The sequence below is a fragment of the Mugil cephalus genome, chromosome 1 (assembly GCF_022458985.1).
Source record: "Mugil cephalus isolate CIBA_MC_2020 chromosome 1, CIBA_Mcephalus_1.1, whole genome shotgun sequence".
NCBI lineage: Eukaryota > Metazoa > Chordata > Actinopteri > Mugiliformes > Mugilidae > Mugil > Mugil cephalus.
The window spans coordinates 12806680-12814826 of NC_061770.1; the positions used below are offsets into that span (position 1 = coordinate 12806680).

The 8147-nt window shown below is 43.1% G+C and overlaps 1 protein-coding gene across 1 annotated transcript in view; it reads right to left on the reverse strand.

The window, feature by feature from the left end:
* The window catches only part of LOC125006794 (poly(rC)-binding protein 4-like), a 31976-nt gene extending 28598 nt beyond the window's left edge, over window positions 1-3378 (reverse strand). Inside the window, exon 1 of the mRNA XM_047583193.1 lies at window positions 2968-3378. The gene's annotated coding sequence lies outside the window, so the exon portion shown is untranslated. The remainder of the gene's footprint in view (window positions 1-2967) is intronic.
* Window positions 3379-8147: the final 4769 nt, after the last annotated feature.

Sequence of the window (8147 nt, forward strand, 5' to 3'; positions counted from 1 at the left end):
GTCCAGTCGATGGTGCGCTGTATGGTATAAAACGTCTCCACGCACGTTGAAGCTACATATTACATAAGCCCCACAACAAACTGAGCACAAACCCAAAAATAGTGCAGTCCCTGTTAAATATTTCAGGCACTCAGGCAGCTGAACGGGGATAAAAAGCTTCTCTCTTTTCTCGGGCGCAACACAAAAACACATACGCGCGCAGATGCAGATGGCCAATTGAAAGGAAAACCTCCATTTAGTGTACTGTGGAGCAAAGCGGATTACTGTCACGAAGGCAGTCTTTTAGCCTGCCCGCTCGATGTAAAGGACTTGCTCGACGGAGTGGCGCGCTTTGTATGCACCTATCATTATTTCTTGAGGAACTCTGTACAGTACAGGGAGCATGAAAGTGGCTCTTTGAGCATAACTTGTGAACTAAATAAATCATGCTCATGAGACTCTTTGCGGGGCACAACAGGAGCGTCACGAGGCCTGCTGGGTCAATCTTCAGAGCGCAGCACAGTGCCGTCTTTTCATAGCGAGGGACAGCCCGAAGCTCTGTCAGGCCACTGGCTCTGTCTTAGGAGCGGCAAGCGAGGGTCACATTGTGTTTGAGAAGAAAGGGTCTCTTCATAGCACAACAAGAAGCTCCGAAACAAAGAACTCTACACTGTTTATCTACATGGAAGCAGCCAAATCATCAATTAAAGAAGTATTCATGTGATTTAGTTTTTTTTTTTGCTAGAGTTCCTTTTTTTTTTTTACCCACCTAGACATAATGATAGAAAATATATGGTTACGAAGCTGGAGAAGTAAGCAGCTCAGTCTCAAGAGTGTGTAGTTATTAGACAGTGACAAGGAAGGGTTAATTACTCGAATGCAGGTTAATTGCTACAAGGGATTTATCTCGAACATTGGAGAGGAAATTAATTTGTATCACAACAATGCTCCTGTGACAGCAACATCAAAATGAATGGCTGAGAAGGGGTGATCATAATGATTTGCCTCATAAAACGCTGCACATGATTACAGAGTTTACAAGCAGAAGGCATCAGAAATCAATAGAATTAAATGAAAATCTGTGTACAATTCAGGGGGGTTTGGGTAGTGGAAACAATAATGGCTCCCCGTACTGTTAATGGCCGGTTTATCTTGGAGAGCTCCTCTTGTATTCTCAGCGTTAGTAAGAGACAACTCAATATCTATGATCTCTCTGTGTAGACCTGTTTAATAGACTAAAGCTGCCGCACCAGGCTGCATTTACTTGATGACTGCAAACTAAAACTGAGCATTGTGCCCGTTTATTCCCCTTTCATTCTGCAAGAACAGCATCCCACCAGATGAGAGGGAATATTGGCAGTTCCCAGACGTTGGGGCATCACGTGTCAGGTCTGGATTCTGTTATTTATGAAGCCTCTCAGCCCTGGCCCCTCACTCTGCAGCGGGGATGCAGGTGGGGTTTCATTATTGAAGATGTTCTTCCACTTGTTATTAGATCTCTGGACTCTCAGAGTGCATTAAGGAATTGCATCTGGACAGCAAATCAGCAATACACGACGGCCCGCCTCCGTGCCCCCAAAGACATGTTTGCATCTTGCATCAGCCAAATTGTACTTCTTCCTCCCTTTCCAGGAATAAATTGTGTATTTGCTCTCATGCACACAACCCCTCACTGCGCACAAGCACACAGAGCAAAATTCTATTCCTTGGTGATCTCCGTTACACACTTGGGAATATAAATGTGAATCCGGTTCCCCTACTCCTTCAGAAAAACGGCTGAACAATACATTACAACCTAATCCATCCTCACACAAACAGATCCACCCTAAGTGATGTGTCATTCTCTAATTGTGTCCCATTTCTCTCCACTTGTGTTTGAGCAGATACACACTCGAGGTGCACATTTAAGATTCATGAGGCATCTTCCAGGCAGGAAGAACCAGATTTCCTGAATCAATGAGCAGGGTCCACATTCAGATTTTTATTGATCGCTTGTATTGAATAGTTTAAAGAGGAGCAGTAGCTTAAACTGAGAGCTTATGTGCTAGCGACTGCGATCGGCCTCCCACCAGAACATGCAGAATGTAAATAAAACTAGAAATGAAAAAGAAATAAGACCAATTTGGATTTGGAAGATTTTTCTTTTTTTCTTATTGGTTGTAAATTGGGTCTAACACAACAAACAAACTTGAAATATGTGAAGACAAATGTCAGTTAAAGTAGAGTAGTTCTGTACAACTGAACTGCTCATGGTTAACTAGATGTAACCAGAGACTGGGAAAACAATGACACCTGCACTGTATTTTTGTTTTCATGTGGGTCAGCTTATCCCAACTGTTTTTTTTTTTCTTTCTTTTTCTTTTTCATCCAGTGTAGTGCAATTAGGCATCTTGGTGAATAATGGTGCTGTCACACGCACTCGCTGCCTCAGCACCAAGCAGGCGCCCACAGTACGGGACTTGTTGAGAATGATCTTTGTGTTCAGTACTGGCCTGGCCATCGGGGTCCACTTTCATTATTATAAAACCGTCCTCACACAAGAGACCAATTGTCTTACTCGGTCCTACTGCTGTCCCCCCCTGCTCATCTGGCGACTTTCCGGCCATATGCCGGATTTAACAGCACAATTAGTTTATGGCTTCATTAATTTAGCTCCACACACATTATTTTTTATATCCCACATTGCTCTCATACAAGAGATCCGAGTAAAAAAAAAAAAAAAAAAAAAAAAAAAAGAAACATCAGGACAGCAAAAAATGATAAAAATGAAAAGGCCTGATTCTGTTTTTAATTTGGTGGTGCAGTTTAAGGCTTTACATTGAAAACTACTCTTCGTTTTTTGTTTTTTTTTAAAGACTCGACTAAATCTGACAGTCGACAGCTGCCAAGAACGTCATCTATCGGATAAGAGCTGTTTCAAGTTGTAGAATTGGGAACACGCTGTCCAAAAAAAACAACCTTTTTTCACGAATAAGCTAAGTCACTTACCTGTTTTCATGTAAAAGGTCGCGGGCTGCAGATCCAACTAAACTATCTCCATGGGTCTGTGCTGGCGTTGTATCCACATAAGAGCCCAATGACACGGAGGTGTAGTGCGGACTGTCCTCCCGGTGTGTCAGCAGACTGGAGTGCAGGGCGCCTGTGCGCTGAGGAGGGGAGAGACACACACAGAGATGCAGGCGGCGACCACCCCGTTCAGCCCGATTACCAGTGACCGAGGCAGCCCGTGGGAGAGAACCGAGCGCTCACGGGGTAAAAAATCCTTTGGTTCAGCTGCCTTCAGTGCCAGTGTGTTTACGTCCCCGCCTCGGCCGAAGAGGTGCGGTGTGATCCTTCCTGTCCCCACAGGACCTCTACTGGGAGCGCAGCGCGCTTCTCCTTGTGCGTCGCACCGCAGATTTCCACATTTGGGATCTCTCCCTGAGCCTCTGCGCGCTGAGAAACCTTGTCCGGAGATTTTACAGTTGCTGAATCAGTCTTTTGCATTTTTGCGCCATTTCCTGTCTTGTCTCGGTCAGGTTAAGATTTAAACATTTAATTTGACACATACACATACACAAACTCTAAGTAATCGCTCAAACATATGAGAATCAGTTTTGGGTTAAATATTTCTAATACTAATGTAGATATAATGTTAAAATGTCTTTTAAAATAGTGGTGCAAATGTAACATTAAAATACGTTGTTTTTTTCGTTTGAAGTTTTTTGGCGTGCCAGATCCGTAACCTTCTCTCACATGGCGCCATCTCCTGTATCTAACTTGGTGTTGCAATTGCAGCATCCTTAAGCTTCTGGAGGGGAGGGGGGCAGTGATACAGCTGTAAATTTCACTGCAATCCATTCTCAGTTTATTCTCGTATGTAATGTGTTTTAAACTGTGCTTGTCTCTCAGCAACATGAAGACCAAGTGTTAGTGTCTGATATCGTTTTCCTTTGGTCCATGAGAAACAGCTCACCTCAAAGTGACGGAATGATGTGAATATATCGTTCTCACACCAAGAAAAAGGCAACGTGGATGAATCCTCATTTGACAGATCGGCTCGTTAATTAAAAGACACTTAAGCAAGACTCCTAGACAGCTCCCACGTGAAGGAGAAAGCTTCTGCTAACGTGGGCATGACACCTCCATCTATTTCACAATAATAATATCAGGTGCCTCTCATTCATACTAAAGAATGTGAAGAGGATTTTTCTAAATAGCAGCTCTTCATTCATGGCTGCTTGACATTATTACTAGTGTCTCTGTAAGCTGTTACATTCTGTCGCTTTGTTTGGTTAATGGTGACATTATGTCTTGGCTGGGAGCCAAAAAGGAAGAAAGGCAACAAAAAGGAACTAGGCTGGTGTGAGGCAGAGATATTTACGGCATACACACTCAAACGGTGTTTGTGTTGTTTGGTGTTTGTTTCCCAAATGGTGACAGGTATACGACCTAAGGAGCCGCTGGGTTTCAACTCATTTTAAACGCCTGCACTATTACTTAGAGGGGTGGAAGAGATGCAATTATTGCCACAGTGAACGCGACGAAAGCCATTTTTATTAAGCAGAGGCAGGCGCAGGTGGCAGATGGATGGCTAATGGACGCCAAAACATTAGAACCCACTCACGGAGACAACATCAAGTACACCATAAACCATTAAGGCGCTTCCAGTCAGGTGAGGTCACTATGCAGATAGCTGTTCGTAAAGATTAATGACTGAGGCACAAGTGATAAAGAAAAGCGAGAGGAGCCTAGTGTGTAGGCGAGAGTTGCAGGAGACGAGAAATTAATAAGATTGAGACAGAGACCGCAAACTTTTTAAGTTAAGGAGTGGGGCTTGGTGATTAGCGAATGAGTAATCTGTTAACCCATCGGCTATCGTCGGAGGATTTATGCAGACATCTGCTTATGGAGATTAATGGAGAAAAGGAAGTGAGAGCTGGTGTGACGACGGAGAGACACAGGAGACAAGGATCCGAGACGTGAACTGTGTCAATTATCAGATATGATTACCACAACAATAACCCAGTGCAGTTCATAAAGCCAAAACTTCAGATTGCATGCCTGCTGTTGTTTAATTTGTCAGTATTACAATGGCAACCCTATAGGAGTCTCTCCGCAGCGGCATTTCATGAATCAAGCACTTAACCGTGTAAAAGCTTTGCCGAACAACTTGCTGCGGTCCATCTGGAGAGGCGGCAGAGCGAGATGCTGTTTTTCAAACAGTAGGAGGTGCTGTGCAATTCGAAATCCATTCGACGGAGACAGCGTGCTTTGTTTGAGCCGCCACTAGGAGCATGTGGGCCAGCTAGCCATCAGTCATGGTGAGGTGCACTGTTTGATATGACAAGGGTGAAGGAACTGTGATTGCATCAACACACATGGTATTTACAATGCAGGGATGCAGTAAACACAGACAGCTGCACTGGGAGTGCCGCTCCTTCGAAATGAATCATAATTCCCTCCCTGCTGCTTGTGCGCAGACGTTGCATTTCTGCCTGAGTATAAGGCGAGAGGAAATGAGAGACGGAATTACATGTTCATTTTGGTTTAATTCTATGATTTCCTTTTAATTTGTGTCTTGCGACTCAACCCCACACACTGGGCTGCATGCATCCGTATTTATATAATTTGTAATTAACGGTGGTTAAGCCTGAAAAGCTCACATGTGTTTTCTTTGTTGCATCATAATTTCTATAATCAAACAGAGATGGAAATTAGATGGTGATCAAAATTCACAAAAGCGCTGCTCGCGCCGTAATCAGCCGTGGTATACAGGCACCCATTTGCTTTCCCAAACACAATGTATATCATCCCCGCTTGTCTGTGAGCATTCAAGCTTAACAAATACCTCTCATACTGAAACAACAAGAGATGACACCAGGGCAACAACTACAATTACTCAGCCGCGGAACATCTCTCTTCGTCTTTCGACTCCAGTCAGGCACAAACAAACATGGCTTAACATTCTCTGCACTGCATTTCGGGGCATTTCCAAACTTTGTCCCGACTAACGACGAGTGAGGACGTACGGCAGGGCGGGCTGAACGCACTCTGCTTTTGTCTGCTTCCACATGGCAGGGCTCACAGTAGGTTCACCTTTCATTAAAGCAACTTTTGCAGTGGCTTGATCTTCTTGAAAGCAGAAATCATCTTTGATTCTCTCTCAAGGAAGCAGCAGTGGCTTGACGTTTCTTTTTTGATGTTTACTTGTCAAACATGAAAGAGATTTCTCATACAAACTTAAAAAAAATAATAATAACATTCTTTGTGATAGTTGTAATGTATGTTTCAGCCACGAGGCCCCAGAATTAAAATGTGCGCACCTACACATGCATGGAGAGCTCCCACACCGTATTTATCAGTGTGGCATTGATGTTCACTTAGATGCATAATGGTGAAATATTAGAAAGCACATTTCCATATATGTTCCTTTGAAGGTGTATGGCTTTGCTTTGAAGAGAGCGCATTGATTTGAACAGTGGAGCTAAAGCAGGCATTGAGCAGAAAGGACCAGAGTGGAATACAAATAGAAGATTTAGTATTAAAAACAGAATCAGGATTAGATTTGCCCTGATCAGTAAGTGGTTTCTGTTTTGTATGTACAATCCACGCTCGGCACGGGAAAAAAATAAATAAATAAATACCTTGCACATGACAATGATAAGCTGCCGTGTTTCCCTATTTCCAGCCCGTCACACGTGACATAATCCATTTCTTTCACTGTTTGTGTTTCATCAGTCAGTTAGTGTAATATATGCGGTTCATAGAAATACGCCGCAAACGGAAGTAACACACGTAAGAGCAATGAGCACAACTCGTAACAAATGCGCTGCACAAGACGGGAAAAAAAAGAACTGATCAAATGAGACAAGAGAAGTTAAATGACAACTCTACAGAAAGATGCAAGGTCAAAGCAGGAACATTTTACAGCAGCTTTTGGAGAACTCCAGATGAGATTCCTTCAGATCCACAGGATTAAAGGCTCTTTTGGTGTTTTTGATACTTGTATCAAAGCTGGGACTGAGGAGAACTCTCTAATATTCCTCACAGCCTTCCCGCTTTTCAGTCTCATCATTTGTGTAATGAAGTTAGCAGCCGCTTGGGCAGCTGTGGCTGTTGTGAAAGGTGCTGCTGACGATGATGAACTCATGACTAATTGCGTCTTAAGTCTGAACTCCTTCACAGCCAGCTCAAGATTTGGTTCACCGCCTTATTTGCCAACACCTTCACTGCAGTGTAAAGATTTGAAGTAGACTATCCGCCCAGCTGCAAGCACGCAAATTTAGCAATTAGCTGGTGAACATGTGGGGCATTTAGCAGCTAAAGACAACATTGTTCCCCTCAGGAGTCTGCAGAGAAGAAAATTAGAGAGAAAGAACGTTAGACTTGCATTTGTCAGGCGGGCAGAAGCACGACTCAAAAATAAATAAGAAGTAATGTTACGTCAGTGTTGTGTTACAAACATCTGAGCCCAAGTGGTTATAAAATCTGTTATAGCAGTTAAACAGCTCTAATTCGGCAGCTCAGACTAAAAACCATGATTTCAGTTTATGATGTAGTATTGGCGTTAGATTTGAGGGGATGGATCCCAACTACTGTCACTTAAAATCTATCCACCTCCTCAATACATTTCTGTTCTCCTGCCTACAGACCTTACATACCTATATCACCATGGCAATTTGATCTACTTTAGCTCTTCCATTATGTGATTTCTAAGCGGCATTGATAGCAGCGAGGTCAGAGTTCACATCCGAGCAATGGTCAGTGAATTCTGAATGTTTTCTCCTCTCACAGCTCATCGTCTCAGTGTTGCTGAACAAAGCTTGCTTGCGCAACATCGCTTGAATGCAGCTTAAAGGTGTATCCGCTCGTTGCAACCACGGCAAGCATGTTATTTACCAAAATTACAAGGTAGCCGGTAACCGGAGAGGTGTGATCTTACAAGTCTGAAAACGACACATTCCCAGCGGTCGAAGTGCTGAAAGTTAGTTGTACACCTTTACTATAGGAAATGTTTCTAATGTCTCCTGTAAGATACAAATAGTATCATAAATATTTCTTGAATAATTACAGCTTACAGAACCTGTTGTTCCTTTAAGCGGAAGAGCAATGTCTTTCATTTAAATCCAAAGACAGAACTTTAAAGGGACTGTTTTAAAAGCTCTGTGGACTCACTGGAGAATCTG